This window comes from Procambarus clarkii, chromosome 22 (assembly GCF_040958095.1).
Source record: "Procambarus clarkii isolate CNS0578487 chromosome 22, FALCON_Pclarkii_2.0, whole genome shotgun sequence".
NCBI lineage: Eukaryota > Metazoa > Arthropoda > Malacostraca > Decapoda > Cambaridae > Procambarus > Procambarus clarkii.
In genome coordinates, this window is record NC_091171.1 from 23,465,338 (window position 1) to 23,492,968 (window position 27,631).

Here is a 27,631-nt window from a genome sequence, read left to right on the forward strand (position 1 = left end):
CTAGTTTTCATAGACATTTTACCTTAAAATTTCTAACTAAAGTTCCTTTTTTAATTTAAAATTTCGTTTCGCAGCACTAACGGTGAAGTAATAAGGCTCTAAATGCACATTTTTACAGAACCAGCACAACTAATACCTTGAATTCACGACAACATCAGCCATGGGATGAGCAGCAATCGTACGCATGCTAATGAGATCATTATTTGATGTTTGAATACAAACGGGTTATCTACCTGGGGTGTATGTAATTAATACAGTGCGTTCACTCGGCTTCTTACTTCCGGGTATAATTTCGCAGTTTTTTAACGTTAAATCATAGTTTAATAGACACAATCTAATTAGATATAATAATAATGCAGTCGTAATTTTAATACATGTTTAATATCTGCAAGGAAAATGCATGTAGATTCATAAAGGGCGAAATATGTTTGTGGTGTCTGGATGCGGTCTGCCGCCCCGAGGTCCGTGCAGTTCCTCCCTCCTCCGCTAGGTGGCGAGGACCTCGCTCAGTTTGTGGCTTTTTTTTCTTCTAAATTTAGCTCATTGCCTGTTTATTCTGGTAATACTTTAGATATTTAATATCAATGAGATACTGATAAGTTGTCAACGGGACAAACTGTTTTGATGTAATGCCAGGGAAGGTGTTAAATAAAAGTTAAAGTGCTTAATAAACTACATGGCATCACGTCAATGGGAGGCAAAGTTTACATTGGAGTACCAGTCTAACGTGGTCGTCCGGCGAGGGAGCCGAGTTGTGCTAGTTTTCACTCGTTAAATTAATCACATACTGAATTGAAATTGATTGTCAGAGACAAACAGTGTTGTTGACAAGTGTGTTGCTACTAATGTGAGTGCGTGAGGTGTAGCCAGGGTGTGGGAGAGGGCGTGTAGGTGTGTTTTAGTGGGAAGCGAGGAAGGTGGGCGGATAGGCTGCAACCCACCTGGACGTCATCAGGAAATCAACTTCACCAGGTGCGTATTTTTTGGGGGTTCACCTGGCGTATCGCCACCCAAACTCTTAACATAGTCCGGATACCTGGTGGGCTGGGTGGGGCGTCACTCGTGTGTTTGGACGCCACTCTGTGCACTGGACAAGGGGAATAATGAGGTTGTGCAACAGGTGGATAAGCCTACAATTACTTCGTGCAGTGGATTTTGGTTACAAGGTCAAGGTGAGGACAGGTGGACTGAGATTCTTCCAGGTAGCTGCTGAGTACTCTGTAAGAGTTTTTCCTTGAAGGTTGGTAATACAATGTTGACAGAACTTTACAAGCATCTCCAAAAAAAAATATCTTATTAACCAGGCTATTATACGTGAGGCTGCGAGTACCCGCGTCCAACAGCCTGGTTGACCAGTCCAGCAACGATGAAGCCTGGTCGACGACCGGGCCGCATGGACGATATTCCCCGAAATCATTTCAAGGTAACCGCTCCAAACACCTGTTTTCTATACGAGTAAACAGGTGTTTTCAAAGTTTTACCGGCCAATATGCAGGTACTGACCAACATTAGAGGACAGCTGCGTGACTTAAAAGTTCTACTTGGATAATTTGTTCGTAAATGACGGGCTTGATGAGATTCTAAATCATTAGACAAAATCGCAAAATGATAATACCAATTGTTTTAAAATATCTTAATATCCTATGATATCTTAAAATATCCTAGGCCTAATAAATAACTTCAAACTATGCAAAAATTGTTTTATCAATGTCAAGGCTGTGATAGACTAACTCTATCAGTTACATGTAAATGTTGTAAGTTAATAACTTACTTTACAAAAGCTGTATCTCCAATGAAAACATTATGAATCGGTCAAGATTTAATGAACATCAAATATGAATGACCTGGGCGAAGGACCGTTGGGTCTGGTCAGTAACTGGATAGGTGACCGTGCGTACACCGTCATCCTGTACCCAAAGTACTGTACCGCCAGTGGTACTGTACTGTACCGCCAGTGGTACTGGTACCGTACCGCCAGTGGTACTGGTACCGTACCGCCAGTGGTACTGGTACCGTACCGCCAGTGGTACTGGTACCGTACCGCCAGTGGTACTGGTACCGTACCGCCAGTGGTACCGTACCGCCAGTGGTACCGTACCGTACCGTACCGCCAGTGGTACTGTACCGTACCGCCAGTGGTACTGGTACCGTACCGCCAGTGGTACTGGTACCGTACCGCCAGTGGTACCGGTACCGTACCGCCAGTGGTACCGTACCGCCAGTGGTACCGTACCGTACCGCCAGTGGTACTGGTACCGTACCGCCAGTGGTACTGGTACCGTACCGCCAGTGGTACCGTACCGCCAGTGGTACCGTACCGCCAGTGGTACCGTACCGCCAGTGGTACCGTACCGCCAGTGGTACAGACGGATGGCTCAAAGATCATAACTGGGAGCTATGAGTCGCAGTTCTCTCTTCTCTCTTTTTCTGTTCATTGTTTTCTCTTACGTTCCCTTGCTATCCTCTTCTTATTCCTATTACTATCTCCTTCTCATTCGGTGGTTATAATAGGTGCTGCCTCGTACAGGCCAATAGGCCCTCTGCATTTTGTTGTTATAGATTCAGCTACCCGGAACAAGTTCCAAGTAGCACGGGCTATGGTGAGCCCGTAGTGGACTTACCTGGCCGGGCCCTCTGCAGTTCTTATTCCTACTACTATCCCCTATACTACACCTTACCTTGCTCCTCACCTCTCTCTTGCCTATTTATTGCCTGCATCAACTTCCTCATCATTTACTAGGACAAAAACAGTGGAAAGATAATGTGGAAATAATTACCACCATTTTGTATCAAGGAGCAGTCGCTAAAGGCAAAGGCCTCAACATAACTTTAAACCGGATCCCATCCCATATTGGAATCGCATTAAATGAAAAAGCTGATGAAATTGCTAAATTGGCAACTCGTCATCCAGTGATACATAAAACAATTCAACCCAGCCAAGAGAACATAAAAAACATCATCACCAAAAAACTCTCACATCTCAACAAAGCCTACCTGCACCAGAGAATAGCTGAAGGTTCGCCATCTGCAACATGGTATCTTCAGGCAACCAAATTAGAAAGGTTAAATATCCCAAAAGGAATCCACAGGGAAATAGCAGTTAGGCTATATAGACTACGTCTAGGTTACAGATGCAACTGGGAGATTGGTGAACCCCGACAGAGAGAGTGCATCATCTGGCAAACTGTCACAGAAAAGCCATTACTTCACTATCTTCTGGAATGTGAAGCAACCAATGACCTTAGAAGAGCTTTAAGAGTTCCTGAATCATGCAGTGGCCACCCTGAAGCCATCAACACAGCCACTCTCCTGGTCAACAAAGGTGTCCAGCAGCTGGACACCCTCATAAAGACTGTGAAGCAGTATCCTCCCCCACGATAACAGCTTGATGGTTAAATGCAACCTCAGAACACTGGGAAAAAAAAAATTGTACCACTTACGGGCTATTCATGCCCGTGCCACCTCTTGGGTGGCTTAATCTTTATCAATCAATCAATCGGGTTGGACACCACACACTTGGTCCGGGAGACATCTCCCGTCACGCAGGGTGCAGTTGCACCTCCACAGATCTCCAGTATCAGCTCTTGATACTGGTAATGGCTCAAAAGGGCCACCACTTACGGGCTATTCATGCCCGTGCCACCTTTTCGATGGTTTAATCGTCATCTTGGACACATTCATGGGAGACATCTCCCGTCACGCAGAGTGCACTTGCACCTCCACAGATCTCCAGTATCAGCTCTTGATACTGGTGATGGCTCGAAAGGGCCACCACTTACGAGCTATTCATGCCCGTGCCATCTTTTGGGTGGCTTCATCTTCATCTTCTTCATCTGTTTAAAACACGGGAGACATCTCCCGTCACGCTGGGTGCAGACGCACCTCCACAGATCTCCAGTATCATCTATTGATACTGGTGATGGCTCAAAAGGGCCACCACTTACCAATTCATGCCCGTGCCACCTATTGGGTGGCTTCATCTTCATCTTAACACATTCACAAGGGAGACATCTCCCATCATGCAGGGTGCATTCGCACCTCCACAGATCTCCAGTATCAGCTCTTGATACTGGTAATGGCTTAAAATGGCCACCACTTACGGGCTATTCATGCCCGTGCCACCTTTTGGGTGGCTTAATCTTCATCAATCAATCTTTCCTCATCAGACGGGAGACATCTCCCGTCACGCAGGGTGCAGTCGCACCTCCACAGATCTCCAGTATCATCTATTGATACTGGTAATGGCTCAAATGGGCCACCACTTACGGGCTATTCATGCCCGTGCCACCTTTTGGGTAGCTTAATCTTTATCAATCATCAATCAATTCCTCATCACACACACAGGGGAGACATCTCCCGTCACGCAGGGTGCAGCCGCACCTCCACAGATCTCCAGTATCATCTATTGATACTGGTAATGGCTCAAAAAGGCCACCACTTACGGGCTATTCGTGCCCGTGCCATCTTTTGGGTGGCTTCATGAATCAATCAATCTTCCTCACCACAATCGACTTGAGAATGATCCAGGACGGACCGAAACGTCGTCGTCCCTTCAACTTCTAGTGTGTGGTCTGGTCAACATCATAACTGGGATGTTGGATGAACTTGTTCATCCAACTGGTTTTTTATCTACACTGTAATCATAAATACATAATAGGTATTTATTGCTGTGTGCCGCTAAGCTTGTTACAAAAAAAAATCTTATAGAAAATGGTAAAAAATAACTATAATGTAATATTTCCATGATTCAGTGCTTAGCTCTTATGATTATTTAGTCAATTTAATTATTTTTTGTATCGAGGCAGGTATTTTCTCCTTATCTTGAGGTTATCTTTAGATGATTTCGGGGCTTAGCGTCCCCGCGGCCCGGTTCTTGACTAGGCCTCTATTTTGTTACACCCCTAAGAAGCAGCCCGTAGCAAGTGCCTAACTCCCAGGTACCTATTTACTTCAAGGTGAACAGGAACATCAGGGTGAAAGAAACTCTGCCCATTTGTGTCCGCCTCCACCGGGGATCGAACTGGGAACCTTAGGACTACGAATCCCGAGCGCTGTCCTGATTCCATGTATGACTAACCATCCAGAGAGATGGGGAATATTTGATGAACTTATAACTAGTTTTTATCTACACTTACTAATACTTCATATAGAATAGGGTAGCAGCACATTACTGTGTATTCCTAAGCTTGTTAATAAAATAAAAAATAAAATAAAAACTTTAAATATTAAAAAAATAATTTTTGGAACGTACACAGCCAGTTGCTTCTCGCGTACCATTAATTTTGTTTATTGATCAGATATAATTTATGTATCGAGTGGGCCTTTCTGTACGAAGATTGTAGCAGTTGACTCGACCCAGTCAAGCCAGAACCCTCAGCCGTGAGTGAACACCAGATTATGTGTAGAGGTTTACGCTGGGGGTCACCACGCCAGACCCGTTACCACCACAGGGAAGGTTATGCTGGTGCCCTCTGTTTCTGCTCATGGTCACTGGGAGGGGCGCTGTGTTTTGTTTAACATTATTTCGTTACAGCAAGTACGGTCAATTAAGGGATTTTTGTATTTTTATACCAGTATTGTTATAATGAATAAAGTAATTAGTTTGGAGCGAGGATAAGAGCCTAGTCAACCAGAAAAGTGAAATGAGGGTGGGAATGCGTATGGATAGGCTACAGAATCTCTAAGGGGTTCAAAGATAGATTAGTATGGATAGGTCACCTAGACCTAAAATCGTAAACTTTTTTATATTAAAAACGCTATACTGGTATACTATTGTCGGGGTTGGGAAACGTATTAAGTCTTTTTCAATGTTCTATATAACCTGTAAGGTATATATATATATATATGAAAATTGATAGCATTCACCTGCTAAACTACCAATTTTAACACCCATCTCTTGAGATAGTTTTGTGGTCTTCATGCATTTTGTTTAGTAGGCCTGACCCTAAATTGGTACCTATATATGTACTTCCATTTGTATCGGGTCAAATGTGAAGTAAGGTGGACATGTAGATTTTTTCAATCCATGTAATCTGGCACTTCATTATTGAATGTCAAGTTACAAGACCTTTCAGACCTGCCGATATGAACTACCTGAAGTTTGCAGTTACTTTATTAACGGGTGTTAATAAAGATATCTTGGATATCTTCATAATAAAACTAGACAGTTTTCTAAAAAATTCCGGACCAACTGGGCTGTGGTGGGTATGTGAGCATGCGGGCCGCTCCAAGTACAACCCGTTCTCGCACTTTATTACAGTCAATATTGACTTATTAAATAAGTGCATATGCGACATACTAATTTATTGTGAATATTTTAGTTTACCTTGAAAAGCTTCATAGAAAACACCGACCTTACCTAACCTCTTAGTATGTTAAGATAAGCATCTTATTGCTTCGTATTTACAATTATTACTTAACCTATCAACGGTATAGGTTAAATAATAATTGTAATTAAGAAGCAATAAGATGCTTATCTTATCATACTAAGAAGGTTAGGTGAGGTCGGTGTTTTCTATGAAGCTTTTCAAGGTAAACTAAAATATTCACAATCAATTAGTATGTCACATATGCACTTATTAAATAAGCCAATATTGACCATAAGCAAGTGCGAGAACGGGTTGTTTTTTGTGAGGCGCTAAATACCAGTTTCTGTGGTGTGCTCACAAATACGTATGGCCCAAACACGTGACACGAATTCCATTCATAATTTCAAAAGTAGATATGATTTTACTCGGGTCCCTAGTAATGATTACCCTGATTACCGGGGCTCTTCCTCCCCTTTTCCCCATATCTACCTCTTCCCCCCCCCCCCCCTCGTTCTCATCATAATGGTTCCCTCCATCATCCTCTCCTGAAACATGTATACTGTCCAATGTAGTTCATTGTAACCATGATGTGTGTGTGATTCAGCCTACAGTTTAGACCTATTGTCTTGTGTATGATCCTCTGTGTGACAGTGAATACCAGCATTATCCTCACTCTAATATGACCCAATTGAATTACTCAGATTAGGCAGTTTTAATTAATTTTGTTCAATAAAGATGTTCATAATAATCCTCTTACCCCCTCTCCCATTTCTTAAAAATCATTAAGCGCTGAAAGAACTGTATAGGTCTCTTAAAATACATTACAATAAAAAAAAAAACACTATGGGAATCATACCAAATATTTCATACTTGATGAAAGTCACATGAGCGTCTTTATAAATACAAATATTTTTAAAGCATTTAATTAACATAGGCCGACCCCCGTGCAGCCAAGTTCGTCTTGTGCTCCAAACTGTTCCCCTCTGCAGAGTTGTGTGAGGCAAGCCCTAAGCGTCTGGCCTCCAGCTTTGCACAGACTGACAGGCACATTCTCTTGTGTATATATGTTTTACCAAATGGGCCAGCACTCCATTATTTGGCCTAGTATGCAAGGCCCGATTTGCCTGACAAGCAGAGTTATTTTTCAATATTTTCACATTTCTTTTCAAAATGGTATATTCCCATTATTATTTGTATATTAAAAACATGAATTACTGATTTAGGATTGATATAGTTTTTTTAACAAATTAAAACATCATATAGAATGTAATATTGATGAAAAAATGATGAAAAATATATAATTTCGGGAAAATTCGGCTTGTTAGGTAACGTATAACATGTATACACCTACATACACAAAGAAAACGCATAAAAGCTTGGGTCGTTGCTGGCAGGGGTGACATAGATATATCAACTTGCATGGCGGTCGCCCTCCTCCACTCTCCCCCACACATGTTCCTCCATCAATGTTTAACCGTGAAATAACCCTGCTCCCAGATACGCAGGGAGGAGTCTGTCGGGAAGTGGAATGACCCTGTTCCTATTCTTAATAGAGCAAGTAATCAAAAGTATAATAGCCTATTTTATGCAAGTCATATAGAACCTGATAATTTATGAGTGAATGCGGAGCGTGGAGTCGTGGCATTATTAATCATCGTAGCGTTGCCCCTTCAACTCTAGGCGAGCCTGTATTTAGATATTCAGTTCGGAGTCCTCAAACTCTTAACCTAATATATTTTGTAGCTGAGAGCATTAGCCACCCCAGCTAAGATATGCTGACACTTCCCAGCTAACGAAGATCAGGTGGAAGTGTATAATATTTAGTATGGTGATTACCGACCACTGTAACTGCAGTTACAGCCCTCTTGTACCAGGTAAGTCCACTACGGGCTCGCCATAGCCCGTGCTACTTGCAACTTTTTGTTCCGAGTAACTGAATCTAAAACGGCGACAACGACAGCTGTGGGCGACAGTCTCCTTGACTGCTGTGTGTGGTAGGAAAGGTGGGTGTGCCTCTTGTTTAAAACAAGAGACAGCGTGTAATGACCACCTTAGATGGTTGTATATATTTGCTTCCTTCATTTTTGTATATCAACGCCCACGATTGTCCTCCCATCTAAAGAACAATTTCTTGTCTGCAAACTTTTGTTCTCTTGAGCCACCTCGTGATACGACGCTTTCTCATCTTTTTCATGCAAGATGTAAATGAGTGTCTTGACTAATTAGGCGGGGCGCTACGTGCTTCTCGCCTCACCAACATTCGCCCTCTCATCATTACATTTTTCTCCTGCCATTTTTTTTTATTGATTGAGACTTGGTGAAAGGGAGTTTCTTTAGCTTTGGTGAAATGGTTAGCAGCTGCAGTTTCAGGGAAGAAGTTGGTCATGGGTGATTCCGCTGCTGACTTGCCGTAACAAAAATTATTGTCGTTAGGCTATATCATTTGAAATTTTTGTTAGGCTTGGCAGTCACGCGTGTAGTCTAATTTGATTTTTTTTTTAAATTGTATTGTTGTATGCATTGTTGAGATTTACACAATGCATTGTATGAACACCGTTGAATAATTGTGGGTTTTATCTTTTACCACAAGGTGACCATTTATTCCCAATACGGTTAGCGATGCTCACTTTACCGAGAAAATGGAAAACCTTCATTGGACATTAGACGTATTTCTCTTATGTTTTGCATCGTTGCTGGGCAGAGTGAACTGTTAATATAATCCAGGTGGACACGGTGAGGTCTAGCACATAACGTCACCCGTACCGTACGTGGCTGCGTACGGTACGTACTTCACCCGTACCGTACGTGGCTGCGTACGGTACGTACTTCACCCGTACCGTACGTGGCTGCGTACGGTACGTGACTGCGTACGGTACGTACTTCACCCGTACCGTACGTGGCTGCGTACGGTACGTACTTCACCCGTACGGTACGTGGCTGCGTACGGTACGTACTTCACCCGTGTACGCCGTGTGAAGCCGGCGTACACGGTCCTGCGACACATGCTGCCCAGCTCTACTGAAAACACAAAACAAATTCACGCACACTCACTTTCACTGCCCATCGTTCTGGTAACAAAAACAAAATCACTGAACGCTCACTCACGCACTGGCTACACTAGCCCGTCACTTTTCTGTCCAGCACAAATTATATCCAGTTTAATCATGCTATTAACGCATTTTTTCACTATTACCACTTTGAATATATTCATATGGTTGATGGCCATGAAGAAAGGAACTACTCGAGCGTGGAACACCAAGCTTCCTGGGAAGGCTTAGCCTCATTTTCCTCTTGATGGGATAAACGCCTCTAGCAGATTCTTGGTTTAGATGTAAACATTTCTATCGGTAGCCTAAAAAATTTCTATCGGTAGCCTAAACTTCAAAAGTTGAGCATTTGGCCTTTGTCTATGCTACATTTGTGCCTTTCTCGAGAACTATCGTACGACTTTTCCCTTTGACATTATTATGTACATAGGCGAGTATTTTGTCATTACTTTTATTGTCTGAATTGTAACGCCGTCAGATGGGAATCCAAATCCTTGTTGGTAGACACCTTTTACCCTCTCTTTGCATGTAATCTAACAAAGGTGTTATTCTCTCTGATAATTGTTTGGAGAATTTTTTAGGGTAAATCTATATTTTAATATTTTTGTATACCATAGACTAAATTTGTTTCGACGGTAGACCAAGTTTTGTTTACATTGTTCCCGCCTCTCAACTGGTGTACAGATCCCTGAGCCTACTGGGCTCTATCATGGGCTCTATCCAACTATGCAGTTGTATGTTGCAGCAAGGGTTATCTTGAATTTTGGAGGAACCCAAGACTAAATCATCACGTAGAAAATTATATACTGAATGTTGACCAAACTACACATTAGAAGATGAAAAGACGACGACGTTTCGGTCCGTCCTGGACCAATATCAAGTCGATTGTTCAGGTCGAGTTCAACCCCCGAAAGTACAACAAGGCGGGTACATTATTGTTTATAGATACAAATAGTGGATCTGCAGTGAAGTCACTCAAGTTGCATACTAGTGAAATGGTAGTACTTACGGCCGTTGTCCTTATGTGCTTCATGGCTAAAGCGCGCGAGACTCGTAATCCTGTGGCCCATTCGATTCCCAGCGCCGGTAAGGAACAATGGGCAGAGTTTCTGTTTCCCTGATGCACCCTGTTACCTAGCAGTAAAGAGGTACCTGGGAGTTAGACAGCTGTTACGGGCTGCTTCCTATGTGTGTTTGGGTACTCACTTAGTTGTGGTTGCGGGGTTTGAACTTTGGCTCTTTGGTCCCGCCTCTCAACCGTCAATCAACTGATGTACAGATTCCTGAGCCTACTGGGCTCTGTTATATCTACATTTGAAACTGTGTATGGAGTCAGCCTCCACCACATCACTTCCTAGTGCATTCCATTTGGTAACTTCTCTGACACTGAGAAAGTTCTTTCTAATGCCTCTGTGGCTCATTTGGGTACTCAGCTTCCACCTGTGTCCCCTTGTGCGTGTGCCACCCGTGTTAAATAATACATCCTTGCCCACCCTGCTAATTCCCCCTGAGAATTTTGTATGGGGTGATCATGTCTCCCTTAGCTTTTCTGTCTTTGTGTGTGTGTGTAAAAAATTAGTACTAACAGTTGATTGATTGACAGTTAAGAGGCGGGCCGAAAGAGCAGAGCTCAACCCCCGCAAGCACAACTAGGTGAATGTATGCGGAATACGAACGTCAGTATCCAGTATAGGATGCTTTCCGACATTGACTTCTGATGTAGGCCCTAGGCTTAAATGGCAACACAACACAAAAAAAATTAACGTTGAATTTCTTCGTTTAGGCCTATTGTTTCGTTGTTAATGCCATTATTCTACCTTTTCAAGGAACTTGTAAAATTATGTGTTAGTTAATTAAAAAAATTTCAGCTCATACAGCTGTTTGAGCAACCAGTAATTGTTATTCTACATTCTTTGTATAGTTTTAATATAGATTATTTATGTTACATGTTTAACATTGTGATATATTTGTCATCATCTTCCTTTATAGAGGATTCTTACACTTCTGGGTGAAATGCTTGTGTAAGGTATCATGTATATCCCACATATATAGCGCTGATAAAAATAACAGGTAAGTTAAGACTATTATTATTTTCTTGCGCCCGCTGGTTTGAATTTGTTGTCAGATTTCCAGAGTTGTGCTCAAGCACTGCTACGAGCGGCAGACTCGCTAAATTTCGACGCGACATCAAAAGTTGGACTTCGATTCCCCGTAGTCACTGATAGATATGATGAATAAGTACTGATATGCAAAGTACTGCGTTCGCACAAATGTATACGCCACCTGTTGCGCTGAACGCATGGCAACAACGCATGTATGGGAGACACGAGACGTGTCATGGTTCATTGTCCGGACAGACGTGATGCCACATAACCGGTTTTTAGCGTTCCAACTATTTTTCTGGACTATATTAATGTTTAAAGTTTGTTGGTACGGAAAGGGGTTGTTTTTTATATAAAGGTGTAGTTCAGGTAATCTAAAGTTAGTGCCGTATTTTAGAGAGGAAAAATAAGAGGAAGAAAAGAAGGCGTGAGAAGCTGTGGTGGAGGGTTGGGGGTTGGCCCTCGGGTCAACGTGGCCCAAAAGAAGCCGTAACCTTCTCCAGGAACACGAAGCTTGATACACGACTCCTGGAGGAATGGTGGAACCTAATTTAGAGGGGTTGGAGGTGGGATTGGTAACCGCGGAATTGTTTGTTTTTGTAATTATTTTAGATTTTTAGAGTATTTCATCATTGTTTAAAACTGGTCATCGATCGATGTCTGGATATTATGCGGGAACGACGAAGGGAATAGAGAATATATACAATGCTGTAATTAAGGCTAGAGAGATCTGCTTTTCATTGTCTTGTGGAGATTATGGTAGCGATGCCCAGGAAAAAATGTGTGAGCGTGTACCGGCAACACTGGCAGTGGCCTCATTTATCTTGGTAATGATAACCAGAACACGACACCTGCTGCCTCTTCCTCACAACTCCCACCCAAACACCTCACGGGGTTGTCAAGGGGGAGTGGTGGCCACGTCCAAAATAAGAGTAGGAGGGATGCCTACATGGGCAGGAGAGTAATGTTGGGAATGCCGGAATTGTGGAGGTTTTTCCGTACAGACAGAGGGATGTAACGGGTCTGAGAGCTGAGTGGGTTCAGGCGGGCGCGCCTCGCCGCTCCTGCCCTCCCCTACGCTTACTTCCTATAGTGGCTTGTATAGCGTGTCGTTTCGTGATGGATGAATGTGTAGGGTAAGCTCCCTTCCTGTTCTCGTAATTGTACAGTGTTTTATTAACAAATATATGTATGAATGTTTGTAATGTTGCTATACTTTGGTCTTTGTCTTTAATTCACTGTTTTAATATTATCCCTGTATTATTTCTGGGAGTTGTTAGGCTTTTGTCTGTCGATAGTTCTGCTTGTCTGTTCTGTTCTTTGTAGCTGCAAGGATTTGTATTGCTTTTCTTTTATTTGTTCAGAAATGTTAAAAAATAGAGAAAAAAGTTGCATGTATAGCGTTGCTTTTTGAAGCCTAATGTTGCTGAGGATGACAGGTTCGTTTTGGCAAGAAGCTTTATCCAAGTGGAAGCTGCTGCTACTGAATGTTACCCGACCTCTGTTCACCTGTCCAATTTGCTGCCGTGGTAATTTTATTATAATTGAATCAGTTTTTGTTGCTAGTCTTCCTGCTGCTGCTGTTACTGCTCCTGCCAATAGAGGCGCTGTATATCACTCTTCTCCCTTCACCGAAATTGAGATTGACGTTGACGGGGAAAATATTAAGTTGTGTAGCACAGTGGTCTGCGTTCACAAGTGAGGAACCCAGAACAGATTTGGCTATCTTCTTGAGGTTATCTTGAGATGATTTCGGGGCTTAGTGTCCCCGCGGCCCGGTCCTCGACCAGGCCTCCTCCCCCAGGAAGCAGCCCGTAACAGCTGACTAACTCCTAGGTACCTATTTACTGCTAGGTAACAGGGGTAAGTGGTGTGAAAGAAACTCTGTCCATTGTTTCTCGCTGGCGCCCGGGATCGAACCCGGGACCACAGGATCACGCGTCTAGTGTTCTGTCCGGTCAGCCACCGGCTCCCTGGGCACATTTCCTTTCAGCTGATGCCTCTGTCATGTATTTGCTAGGCAATTGTTACGGGTTGCATCCCGGAGAAGGTCATTAGTTGGCCTAGCCCCTAGAGGGACCTTGGTCCTAAGGTAAAGGACAGGACAGGCCTTTGTTACTTACCGTTCGTTACGGCTCGTGACCCTACAACAGCCAACTTTAAAAAAGGTCTAGGGTTACTAAACTGCTGTTCACAAGAGCGGGTCACCAGTGTAACCCCTTAATAAGTAATGAGCACTTTGTTAAAATTTTCCTTTAGGACTAAAGGAATACATATAAAACTTTATATATATATATATATTATATATTATAATATATGTGTATATATATATATATATATATATATATATATATATATATATATATATATATATATATATATATATATTACATAAATCTCAATAGCATACAGATGGTTAGTTTATCACAAATATATCAAATTAAAATATTACTGTCTCTCCCAGAAATTAATATAATATTATTATATGTATGGTTATGACAGAACAATAATGTAAACTTAACTCCACAAGATGTTAACTCTCTGGTTCCGGATCAGCTACTGACCTACATATCTGCGGGAGTCAAAATCATTGCCTCTGTCCCGCGAAAAATTGTCAAAGTTACAATATTTATTAATTCTACAATGGAGCAATACATTGTGACAAGAGTAATCTCAAACTAACTTAATGAATGGTCAATACATATTGGTATAACAAAAATAAGGTAATTATTGCTTTACATAGTAATTAAAATACACATACAAAGGGGAATGATGGCATGCTCATCCAGCAACGGACTATCCCACGACAATTTGCCAGATACAGTTCACAATTATTATTCACCTATGTTACCCACATATGATCACATATAAATCATTAGTTCCCGTGGGAAACTGAGTACACAAAGAAATAAAACAATCATTCCCACGATACGTTGGGCCTAACGCCAACAATGTAACATGAAATTATTTTACATAGAACATATAAGTATATCAATATACATACATGTAATTTATACACAATTATAAAGGTACATATTAATTTATTTAATTACGTATCTTATAGAGGTACGTAACAGCCTTCATGTCCCTGACAATTGAAGTTATTCGCAGTAATTGACTCAGTATTGGCATTTTATCCTTTAGTCACGACTATTTGTAGTAGGAGGTAGTAATAGGCTTTTGCGTCTTGGCTTAAAAAAATATAGAAGTGTATAAATGTTGTGCATCTTGGCTAAAAAAAATATAGAAGTGTATAAGTGTTTGTAATTTAAACAGATAAATTTGCTGAAAGCTATTTGGATAAAATAAAGATAATTTCGACCAGACAAGGTCTAAACTCTTTAATGGCGAGATGTAAGTTCAACGCAGGCAAATGAGGTCATGGAGGTCAACTGTGCTGCTGGGTAACCCTTCTGTACAGTGTTTATCCAGGTTAATTTCAGCACAATGAAGCTGTCAACTAACTAGCCTAGATTAATAGCCTGGAGATAGCGGGAAAAGGGGGACATCTACAGTCGTTTATGAAATGTTGTAATCTGAGTGATGTCCCGAGTTGTCGACGCGTAAAATATACCATTATTTGTCAGTCAGTAGAAATAGTATTGGAATAATATTGAAATAATGGATTGTTTTAGATGTGTCGATGGCGTCTTGCTGTATTAAGTCGTATTCAATTGTCTTACGACGCTTTGTACGCTGCAGGCAATTTGTATAACGGGGAAGATAGGAGTAAGATCAGGTCTACATTTTCTAAAGCTGGCTACAGTACCTTGACCCGATTGTTTACCCGAGTGCCATATGATTTTGTTAGTTTTGTTTACAATTGCAATTTAACACACAGCGTGGTTGCTGTAGATGTGACACGTATGGCGGTGGTAAGGTCAGTGTGCTTCACCCACTATACAACTTTTTTGTGAGCATTTTAGTGAACAGAGAGCAAGTATTTTTGGTATATTGCCAACGATAATCGCCAGCCTGACCTGGAACATGTTTCCTTCCTTGCGAGTCTGCTGTGAGGCATAGCAACAAAGCCAAGTCAAGCAAAACCACCAGTATGGTCTTTCAGGAGCGATAAACTAATAGGTTTCAGTGGCAAACTTTTTTATATTGTGAATACATTATTAACCTTTCTGTGGGCTGCCGTGGACTAGTTATGAATGCTGATGTTGTGTCGACGCTAAATTTAACTCTCGTCTCATCCCAGATGCGTGCTACAGGTTCTCTAGCCCCCAGAGTATTATAGCGTTCATGGCATTCTAGGCATTGTGGCGCCCTGCGTACAGGAGGATGTGCTGGGTGCTGCTGCTGCTGCTTGTGGAAACGCTGCTTGCAGTTGCTTGTGCCTGGATAATGCTTCCTCATATTCTAGGTTAGGAGCACACAGCGTTGCCCACCACCCACTTGCTCACTAGTTGCTCGTCTGCTCCCTGTCTGCCTTTGTTTCTTCCACCAGTCATTTCTTTTTGCTTTTCCTGGCAAACATTCTTCAGCTTGACCTCTCATTCATCGTTCCTTGTCCTGTCAATCGCCTCGCTGTTGTGTACCAGCATACACAGTCCTCCTATTCGTCTTCTACAGTTGTTGACAGTATCTACCGTCCACCCGTCAGTTTATCTGTGCAATCTGTGTGTGTATATATATATATATATATATATATATATATATATATATATATATATATATATATGTCGTACCTAGTAGCCAGAACGCACTTTTTGGCCAACCATGCAAGGCCCGATTTGCCTAATAAGTCAAGTTTTCCTGAATTAATATATTTTCTCTAATTTTTTTCTTATGAAATGATAAAGCTACCCATTTCATTATGTATGAGGTCAATTTTTTTTATTGGAGTTAAAATTAACGTAGATATATGACCGAACCTAACCAACCCTACCTAACCTAACCTAACCTATCTTTATAGGTTAGGTTATGTTAGGTAGCCTAAAAAGTTAGGTTAGGTAGGTTAGGTAGTCGAAAAACAATTAATTCATGAAAACTTGGCTTTTTAGGCAAATCGGGCCTTGCATAGTAGGCTGAGAAGTGCGTTCTGGCTACTAGGTACGACATATTATATAATATATATATATATATATATATATATATATATATATATATATATATATATAATATATAATATATATATATATATAGACTGTCTAATAGACTATTCTAATCTTGTCCAAATACATGATGTAAAGTTGGTGCTTTTATTGCCCTATGCTAAATTAAGATGGGTATTGTAATTAAGAAAACATTTTAGAAAATACTGTAAACAGGTAAGCACTTCTTTGGAAGTTGAGATGTAGATATATGCAATAGGCAGCCAGGCTAGCCTGCCACACGGAAATAACATCACATGAGACCAGGAGGCATGCAGGGTGGGCAGAATATCCCCGTTGAAGAGCAGAGGTGCAACAGGTACTCTGAGAGAGAACTCTATCAACATCAGAAGCCCGAGACTGTTCAACACGCTTCCGCTACACATAAGGGGCATAACTGGCCGACCCCTCAGTGTTCAAGAGAGAACTATCAACATCAGAGGCCCGAGACTGTTCAACACGCTTCCGCTACACATAAGAGGCATAACTGGCCGACCCCTCAGTGTTCAAGAGAGAACTGGATAAGCACCTCCAAAGGATACTTGATCAACCAGGCTGTGATTCGTACGTCATGCTGCGAGCAGCCGTGTCCAACAGCCTGGTTGACCAGTCCAGCAACGAGGAGGGCTGGTCGACGACCGGGCCGCGAGGACGCTAAGCCCCGGAAGCACCTCAAGGTAACCTCAAGGTAAGGTAATGGGCAGCCCATCCTCCTGTCTTGGGAGTACTTAATGTGACGATGAGGACCATAGTACATATGCCGATGTTCAACGCAATTATAAAGTAGAACTCGGGCATATTGAATTTGGACAAACTGGAAAAGATTTTCTATTTATGTTGCAAAAACAAACTAAACTAACCGAATCTAACCTTCGTAGGCCTAATACACGCTATCTGACACTAATATAGTACATGTGTGTGCTATACTAGGCCTAGGAATATTTAAGTTTGTTTTTTAGCTAATTTTTTTCGGACTTATAAAGTGAATAGAACAAAATTCTACGGTCTAATTCCTTAGTGCGTCAGTGTTGGTACTATGGTGCACATAGGATCTTGGACAAACATATCAATTGTGACACTACCTCTCCACATATGTCAGTTGCTTAATTTAGAAACTGAACTTGTGGTCGGTCTCGAGCCCATTGTTCAACCCGTTCTCGCAAATTTAAAAAGTCAATATTTACTTATTAAATATGTGCATAGGTGACATACTTAACATAATAGTTTCCCTTGAAAAGCTTCATAGAAAACACCGACCTTACCAAACCTACTTAGTATGTTAATATAAGCATCTTATTGCTTCGTAATTACAATTATTACCTAACCTATACCTATAATAGGTTAAGTAACAATTGTAATTACGAAGCTATAAGATGCTTATTTTAACATACTAAGTAGGTTAGGTAAGGTCGGTGTTTTCTATGAAGCTTTTCAAGGGAAACTATTATGTTAAGTATGTCACCTATGCACATATTTAATAAGTCAATATTGACTTATTACATTTGCGAGAACGGGTTGGGTAAGTATATAGGCCAAGGTAAGAATAGTGGTTGAAAAATGTTAGCTCGTCTAAGCCAATACTCCTGTGGTTAACTTTATCTATTTATTTGTGCAATATTATAAAATTCTAACTAGTTGCTGCCACTGTCCATGCCGCCCTCTATAAGACTATACTGCCCTACGTGGCGCTTTTCATTATTATCTACGTATCGTTCTACCTGCAGCAGCTGACCTAGGCTAACTACTCAGCCACCAGCAACATGGCATTTCGTTGGTGATTAGAAGGCTTGGTGAGGTCTGCCTGTTGCATTTTATGTGGTTGTATGCAATAGTTAGTCACTGGCGTTAACAGACGTGGCTCATGTTCACGGGAAACGTATATGTTGTAATAGCGGCGCTTTAAAGTTCAATATATACACTTTATAGGCGTGTTATCAGTCTTTAGGCCATGTTGTTGTTTAACTTATTTGACTTTCACGCGGCGATTATTGTAAATTCGTTTATATGATGCTGTGTTTATTGGAAATTCATTTAAATGGTGCTGTGTTTATTGTAAATTCTTTTAAATGATGCTGTGTTTATTGTAAATTCATTTAAATGATGCTGTGTTTATTGGAAATTCATTTAAATGATGCTGTGTGTGTGTGTTGGTTTAACACCGTTGCCAATATCCTGATTCCCGAGTACTTTAATGGTTATTTTAGAGGAAAATTCGTATATTTTGCAGTGAATTCCTAGAAATAGTGGATGGATTCCTATGTCGGTAATCTAAGTGGCTTGTCCGCTCTGCCTAATACTGGCATTCGTGCAATGAGTGTGGAGAGTTCTTGGCTTGACTCCCAAGTCTGAGAGGTCTAGTTTCTATGTATAATTGTTTTCTTAAAGCTCTTCAACATTTTACAATTAGTCCTTGAAGCCGCGGCTCGTCCGTGGGGTGAGACATATGATGATTTTACAAGTCTTGTATGTTGATGATGGAAAGCAATGTGAGGTATTAGATATATCTTGGCCCAAGGTTTAGAACGTTGATGGGACCTGTTGTTACAGTAATTGCCCACCAAAAACTATCCACGATTGTCGGTCTTATCGACTAAACTTCCCCTTCGACTGACTGCCTACCGATAAAGCACCTTTCGTAATTGCCAGCATTTTTTTACCAGCCACTCCCACTTCTTAACCGCTTGCTTATGTATTATGATTAATAACCCGTTTTGCCTGTACTCGTGACACTTAGTAAGATGCTAATGGATGCGTTTCTTGATTGCCCTCGTACGATAAACTAAACTAAAACATCATCAGCTGAAGTTATATCAAATTTGTCCGTGCACCCCTTCTCCTTTCATGTTAAGTTTATAACACGCACGCACGCACGCACACACACACACGCACACACGCACACACACACACAAACACACACGCACACACACACACAAACACACACACAAACACACACACAAACACACACACAAACACACACACAAACACACACACAAACACACACACAAACACACACACACACACACACACACACACACACACACACACACACACACACACACACACACACACACACACACGCGCGCGCGCGCAGGAGTTGAATAAGGCTGCAACAAGTCCAGAAGAGACCTGGATGAGCCCGAGAAGACGTACTGGCCCAGGCTAGACATGTACCTTGAACGCCAGACTGGCCACCGCGACCCAACTTCAACCAGAAGAACGCTAATGCACGACTTGGCTGGGTCTTTAAAACCGGTTTGGGAGGGAAGATATACACCAGATCTTGCAGTGCCGGTGTATACGCGCCTCGCCACACACATTGCTGTTGGTGTAATGTGTATTATGTAGTGTCTAGATTCGTTCTTGGGACGATTGTGATTTGAATGTACGATTTTTTTTCTGCTGTTTTTATTGGGTGTTTTGACTATAACGTCAATGGATATAAGCGAATTCTCGTGTTCGCTCTTCTCCCCTTTCCACTCTTCCTTATTTTTCCATTTGCTCTCCTCTCCACCTGGGTGGAGGCGATTGCGTTGCTATCGATACTGGGGAGACATCTCCCGTCACGCAGGGTGCAGTCGCACCCTCCACACATCTCCAGTATCAGCTCTTGATACTGGTAATGGCTCAAAAGGGTCACCACTTACGGGCTATTCATGCCCGTGCCACCTTTTGGGTGGCTTAATCTTCACCAATGCTATCGACAAGAGCGAGGGTTGCGCGGGAGAGGTGCGGGCGGCCGCCCCACACACCACCATGACGGAGCGGGAGTATCCAGGGCACTATCAGGCTCCAGGCCAATTGTGATTGATGCGATATTTTTTTGTTAAGTCCATTACGCAGTTGGGACCGTTTGGATGACTTAGTCTTGTTGAGTATTTCTGAATGGATTGATATTTGGATGGACGTTACAGTTCTTGAATATTTGTTATAAGTCTTCTCTGACTAATAGAATTTGTTCACAATCGGTATATAGTGTTGTAAATTTAGCCACAAATATAAAGCGTTTAAACCTGCAATTAGTAAATGAATAAATCCACAAGGGCCGTGACGAGGGTTCGAACCTACGTCCGAGAGCATCCCAGACGGTGCCTTAATCGACTGCGCTACGACATGGTAAAATAATTGCAACCAGAATTGTAAGGGCAGTAGAACTTCTGGTTACAATTCTTTTGCCATGTCGTAGAGCAGTCGATTAAGGCAGCGTCTGGGATGCTCTCGGACGTAGGTTCGAACCCTCGTCACGGCCCTTGTGGATTTGGTCATTTGATGCATCACGCTATTGTGATTTCTGTCTGCAATTAGTACACTACAAATGTAAATTTCTTTGCCTCCAGAACAGCTCGTTTCAGTTCCTGAACCCATGGCAAGTGTAAACTTGATGTAAATTGGGTTCAGGTAAACTAGGCCAAACTGTGAATAGATTGTTGATGTATATATTATTAAAATCTGAAGTTGGCTCATCAATGCTGTAATTGTTTAGCTAATAGAAAATTGAGGTTCAGTTTCTGAGCCCATTATCTGCCTCTGTGACCTTTTACTCTACCACGCACAGGATGGACTCCATTATAATATAAAAACTTCTTGGATTTTAGACACAAATATTCCGAAGTGTATAACGACAAATAGATCTACAATTTCAATCTTAATTTCAATTTAAGTTTGAAAATGTTATCCTGAAGCGTCACAGGAAATGCCTGAGGATGGATTAAACCTCCCCACCCTCTCCACCCCCCACCCCCCCCAAAAAAAAAAAATAACCTGGTTTTGTGAAATAAAAGTTTGAGTACAGATTTATAGGAAAGTGGCCAAGATAAATGTCTCAACCTGTCTGGAAATGGAGTCTCCTTCGAATCGTCCTGAAGGTGATTCCGGGGATCGAAGTACCAGCGTCTTGCTGTCTTGAGTTTTCCTAGTGGTCACTATATGTTGAGGGGCCTTGACGAGGACAGGAAGCCGGCGGCTTGTCAAAGTTTATTCTCATTTGTCTTGCTTGGTTAATAAAGTATCCTCATGAGGCGGGTATCCAGTTTCATCTTGACCACTGAGGTCTGTTAAAAATATACTCTTTAGTTTAGACCCTATTTAGTGGCGCATTTGGCTATATATGAAAGTTATAATTTAGGGCAGAAAAGTAAAGAAAAAATAGATGGACATTCTTCTAACATCCAATGAGCACGCTTTTACGGTATCAAAAGCGTACCAACCTTCAATAACCTTCCTTGCAAAGAGGTCAATGCTGTGAGCTTTATCCGGGAAGAGTTCAATTTCAGTACTATTATTTCCGCTTATGTCATTACATTTGAAAGCATTATTGCATATCTTAGACCTTCCCACGTAATAGGCTCTGGAGTAATTAACACAAACTGAATGAATTGCAGAAAATATATTGCCATATTCGGATGGATATTTGTGAACCAATTAAGGTATCACGAGACCCCTGTGCTGATTGTCCTTGAACGTTGTCTGAACATTATTAGTCAGTTTAATTTTATGGCCATAATCTGTGATAGAAATTGTTACTTTATATTTTGTGTATTAGGCTAAGCCAGTTCTTCGTTTGAGTCACTAGCGCTCAAAGTTCGAACCAGTTGTAACATCTTCTAACAAGTTGTAACAACTTTCTAACATGTCATAAACACCTTTTGTAACAAGTTGTAACAACTTTCTAACATGTCATAAACACCTTTTGTAACAAGTTGAAACACCTTTTGTAACAAGTTGAAACACCTTTTGTAACAAGTTGAAACACCTTTTGTAACAAGTTGAAACACCTTTTGTAACAAGTTGAAACACCTTTTGTAACAAGTTGAAACACCTTTTGTAACAAGTTGAAACACCTTTTGTAACAAGTTGAAACACGTTTTGTAACAAGTTGAAACACGTTTTGTAACAAGTTGAAACACGTTTTGTAACAAGTTGAAACACGTTTTGCAACAAGTTGAAACACGTTTTGCAACAAGTTGAAACACGTTTTGTAACCAGATAGACATGCATGAGTGGTGGGGGCTATTATGGGTTGACATGTACATACATGCTAAGCCCAAACTTGGAATGAAATAATGAATTCCGCATCCTAACACTTGTCTTGCCTACAACCTACGGCGATATGTTGCTTGAACACTGCGCAAGTGCTGCCGGTATACAAAACCCGGTATGATATGACTACCTTTGAAATCCAAATCTACCTCATGAAAGGTAAGGTCATCTCTCCTGGAGAAGATGGCATAATACAGAATACCGAATTGTCCTCAACTAGACACAGGCAATCTTAATGCCAATACCCATACCCAAGCCATATTAAAAACAACCCCATTTCTCAGACATTGTGATTGTGTGTGTGTGTAAAGTCTTTGAGAGGATTACACGCGACACGTTAATGTTTCAAGTTAGACCCCAACTTGCTCCTAACTTGTATGATATCCTCTCCGGAAGAAGAACTTAAAGCTTCGCTTAATATTTTATTAGTCAGGAACCAAGCTCTCGTTCAATATGTATTAATCACCAACCAGCTTTTTAACAACCTAACGTAACAAATCCTAGAACAATTAGCCATGTTCAGAGTTTTGGGAAGGCCGTTGCCAAGGCCCAGGCGGGGTAGACCTCTGCACCAGGGGCCAGATTCACGAAAGTACTTACGCAAGCACTTACGAACGTGTACATCTTTCCTCAATCTTTGACGGCTTTGGTTACATTTATTAAACAGTTTACAAGCATGAAAATTTCCCATTCAATTGTTGTTATTGTTATAAACCGCCTCCTGGTGCTTCGGAGCTCATTAACTGTTTAATAATTGTTATCAAAGCGGCCAAAGATTGAGAAAAGATGGACAGGTTCGTAAGTGCTTGCGTAAGTGTTTTCGTGAATCTGGCCCCAGAACCGCCTCAGCGTTACAAGTAATCTGCACTCTGAGTTGGTTACACCTCAGGGTGGATTACTCAACCCAACACTTTCTAATATTTCGAGGCACAAATTTCTAATTGATATACCCACACTAGCTGATGATGGTGTCTGTAATGCTCTTGATATTTATATTGCTGCAAATACCCAAACTATTTTGCAAGCTAACCTGTATCTTGATACTAAAAGTGTTTTGTGTGGTCTTATCTCTTACCAAAAATCAAAGCTTTTCGTCCACATCATCATAATAATAATGATAATAACCTTTAGTTTCCAATTCAACAATAACAACACTGAAACTACGTGAGCAGCACAAATACCTTTGAGTATCAACAGTGGCGTTGTGAACAACCTACATCATTGGTTAAGAGACTTAAAAACACCGAAATCACGGCACTATCTGTCTTGGCCGAGACAGATCCCCCAGTCTTGGCCGAGACAGATCCCCCAGTCTTGGCCGAGACAGATCCACCAGTTTTGGCCGAGACAGATCGCCTGTCTCAACTTGTGTCTTCTTGATTCCTGCTGCTGTTACGTCAAGGACTGGTCAGTTAGGAGGCCTGGTCAAGGACCGGGCCGCGGGGACACTAAAGCCCCGAAATCATCTCGTCTCAAGATAACAACCTTAACGTGAACTTAAGACTCGTCTTGAAGGCGATGATTAGCGTGGCTTGTTCGTCGGCGGTGTAGACGTGATGGTATGAACGACCAGTAGTTTATTTGGGCTTTTCAAGTGTTTGCACTCGTAGTCCGGGGCCGAGACTGGCGACAAGCTGGTTAGCCAGGTTGTTGGTGCTAGTGGTTGGCAGGCTGGGGTGCGCGCGTGCCCTGGCATCGATGAAAGGTTAGTGGTTAAATATATATTATGGGAGAAAGCCTTCAGGGTTTGACAAACTTTGGCTTTCGCGAGGGTGATTGTGGTGTTGAGTAGCATTATCTTGCATGATGCTCAGGAATATTGAGATGCCTCGAAATGATGGGTTACCTTGCGCTCCTCCCGGCGGCATGGTGGCGGCGCCCCCCGGCGGCATGGTGGCGGCGCCCCCCGGCGGCATGGTGGCGGCGCCCCCCGGCGGCATGGTGGCGGCGCCCCCCGGCGGCATGGTGGCGGCGCCCCCCGGCGGCATGGTGGCGGCGCCCCCCGGCGGCATGGTGGCGGCGCCCCCCGGCGGCATGGTGGCGGCGCCCCCCGGCGGCATGGTGGCGGCGCCCCCCGGCGGCATGGTGGCGGCGCCCCCCGGCGGCATGGTGGCGGCGCCCCCCGGCGGCATGGTGGCGGCGCCCCCCGGCGGCATGTCTACCCCAAGACCTAGCAGCATATACACACTGCACAAACCCTAGCACCTTTTTAACTATTATCCACTAATAATAATAATTAATAATAATAATAATAATGTAATAATATTAGGACACACAACACGGTTATGGTGACAAGACAGGAGGTCTGACGAGCGAGGAGTAAACATGTCGGTGTGTTTGAGGTAGTCCAGTTGCAGCGTGTCTACTCCCCTCCCCACCCCCGGCGGGGAGGGGTAGGTAACAGGGTCATCAGGGTGAAAGGAACATTTTGCCCATATGTCTCCACCTCCACCGGGGATCGAACTCGGAACCACAGGTGGGCTCTGTGGTTCTGTGGTTCCTGTGGTTCTGTGGGCTCACTTCCCTAGTGAGACTAGGGAAGCTGACACCCCGTGTGCCAGCAGCTTGCACCTTCCCCCGGGCCCGACCTTTAACCTCCCCTGCTCTCTCTCTGGGTGTGTCGTGTGGCGCCGACCCTTGCTCAACACTGCCCCGCCCCGCTACCTGCCCTCAACGTTTATTGATTTTTTTTCCACATAGGTGCATCAAATTAAAGTACGTCTATTGAGAGCATAAAATTCATCTCAAAAGAAAAGAGTAGCTTAGGTTATTTCTGCCCTCCTCTACTTAAGGTCCCTCAGGGGACGCACAAATCCAGCGAGTACAAATCCACAATTCGCAGTAAAAGAATCACATTTTACATTGCAGGTTAATATAGCAAACACAGCATTTAAGTGTTACACTCTTGTGGGATAGGTGTAGCTACACTAGACTACACGGAAGGTTACGTAATGTCAAGAGTTAGTAATAGCTGTGGGGATACTATCCCTATCTCATCCCTATCTCGCAGAATGTGTTTTTACATAAGGACGTGATCAGTAGCCGGCACTGGCAGGTATTGTGAGGTATCCTCACTTCAAACTTGCTATCCCATTTCAGCATAGAGATTACTCGAGTCTGACCACTGCTGCCCGCGCTAATAATGCAACTTCACGAAAGCAAAGGTCAGCCTTGTTTCGTGTTGTTTTTGGCTGGGTTGAAGAGTCGTCTTAGAATAGCTATACTGATCAACTGACCGCCTGACAGCTGGGTGGACAGCGCTTCGGATTCGTAGTCCTGTGGTTCCGAGTTCGATCCCCGGTGGAGGTGGAGACATATGGGCAAAATGTTCCTTTCACCCTGATGACCCTGTTACCTAGCAGTAAATAGGTACCTGGAAGTTACAGCTGCTACGGGCTGCTTCCTGGGGGTTTGTAACAAAAAGGAGGCCTGGTCGAGGACCGGGCCGCGGGGACGCTAAGCCCTGAAATTATCTCGAGATTACCTCAAGAAGAATCAATACCGTTAACCTGTGTCCCGGTCTTTGTCCAGACAATCAGTCTAAGTATGGGATTATGTATCTATTAACTGCAGATTCAATATTATGTTAGTTTAGGCGGTGCGCAGCCGAGCAGCGAAGCTCTTACAGAATTAAACATAGTTTTTACGATTTTATTTTTGCAAATACAAGATGATGGATATACAATGAGTTTATTTATACTAATCTACATAGCTTATTTGAGGAATAAGGGGAATTCGCGTAAGTGCAAGAACGACTAATAAAGAACTCCACGGGAGAACATACAGGCTAGATAGATGAAGTTGTTCAAGACTCTCCAAGCAACAGCCTGGTGGACCAAGCTCTGACGAGTCAAGCCTGGCCCCGGGCCGGGCTTGGGGAGTAGAAGACTTCCCAGAACCCCATCCTAGTACAATCCAGGTACTCTACTTTAAACAACAATATATTAGGATTAGAAATTGACACTTAAAGCACTGTTTCTGTAGTAATTAAATAAAAGCAATTAGGACACTGGAAATTCTGGAATCAGTTAATAAGTGCATGTACAATAAACTGTTGGATCTTGGTGTTCAGCTTCCTTGAAAAATCACATAAGGCAACCGTGAACATCTTCAAGAGGAAACTAGATAGTTTCCTCCAAGGAGTACCGGACCAACCGGGCTGTGGTGGGTATGTGGGCCTGCGGGCCGCTCCAAGCAACAGCCTGTTGGACCAAACTCACAAGTCAAGCCTGGCATCGGGTCGGGCTTGGGGAGTAGAACAACTCCCAGAACCCCATCAACCAGGTGTCAAGGTCGCTCGAGCTATGTGGTACATAGACATGAGGCATATAGGGAAACACCTGAAGCTGAATGTGCATAAGTGTTTTGAGACAACTCGCACCACCACTACTACCCTGCTGGGAGACGGCCCTGGTCTTCCATTCACGGAAGACGGAAATAAATTGGCCACGGCTTGACCACTGTGGTTGAATACCGTACAGCAGAGTCATGAATTAAAGCCTTGGTACATAGTTCCATATCATCAGTGTTAACACCCGACTAGCTTAACTTGAGTATTAGTACTTTCGATTTTGATGAACTAGTGAGACAAACACTCATAAAGAGTGAGCCATGGTACACAGGTGAGCCATGCATTTTTTTTATTAATACATTAGGTACATCTGCATTAGTGCAGCTACCCTAGACCATATGAAGGGAAGTACAGTGTGTCAAAAACTAACTACGTGATGCTAAAAAATCCCCATCACACAGGATGATTAGTCATACAGAGGCACGTGATAAGTAGTCTGCACTGACAGACTTTGGGTTCGTTATGAGGATATCATCAACACAAGAGTGAATAAGGCAGCAGTGATACTAAAAGTCCCCATCTCGCAGGAAGGTTAGTCATACAGGGCCATATGTTCAGTAGTCTGCACTGGCAAATTTTGGGTACACTGTGAGGATATCTTCAAGAACACGAGAGTGAATAAAGTAACTGCAAAGCTCCAGGTACCTCATGCCAACTGGTCTGAAAGGTCTAATAACTGGGCATTCAG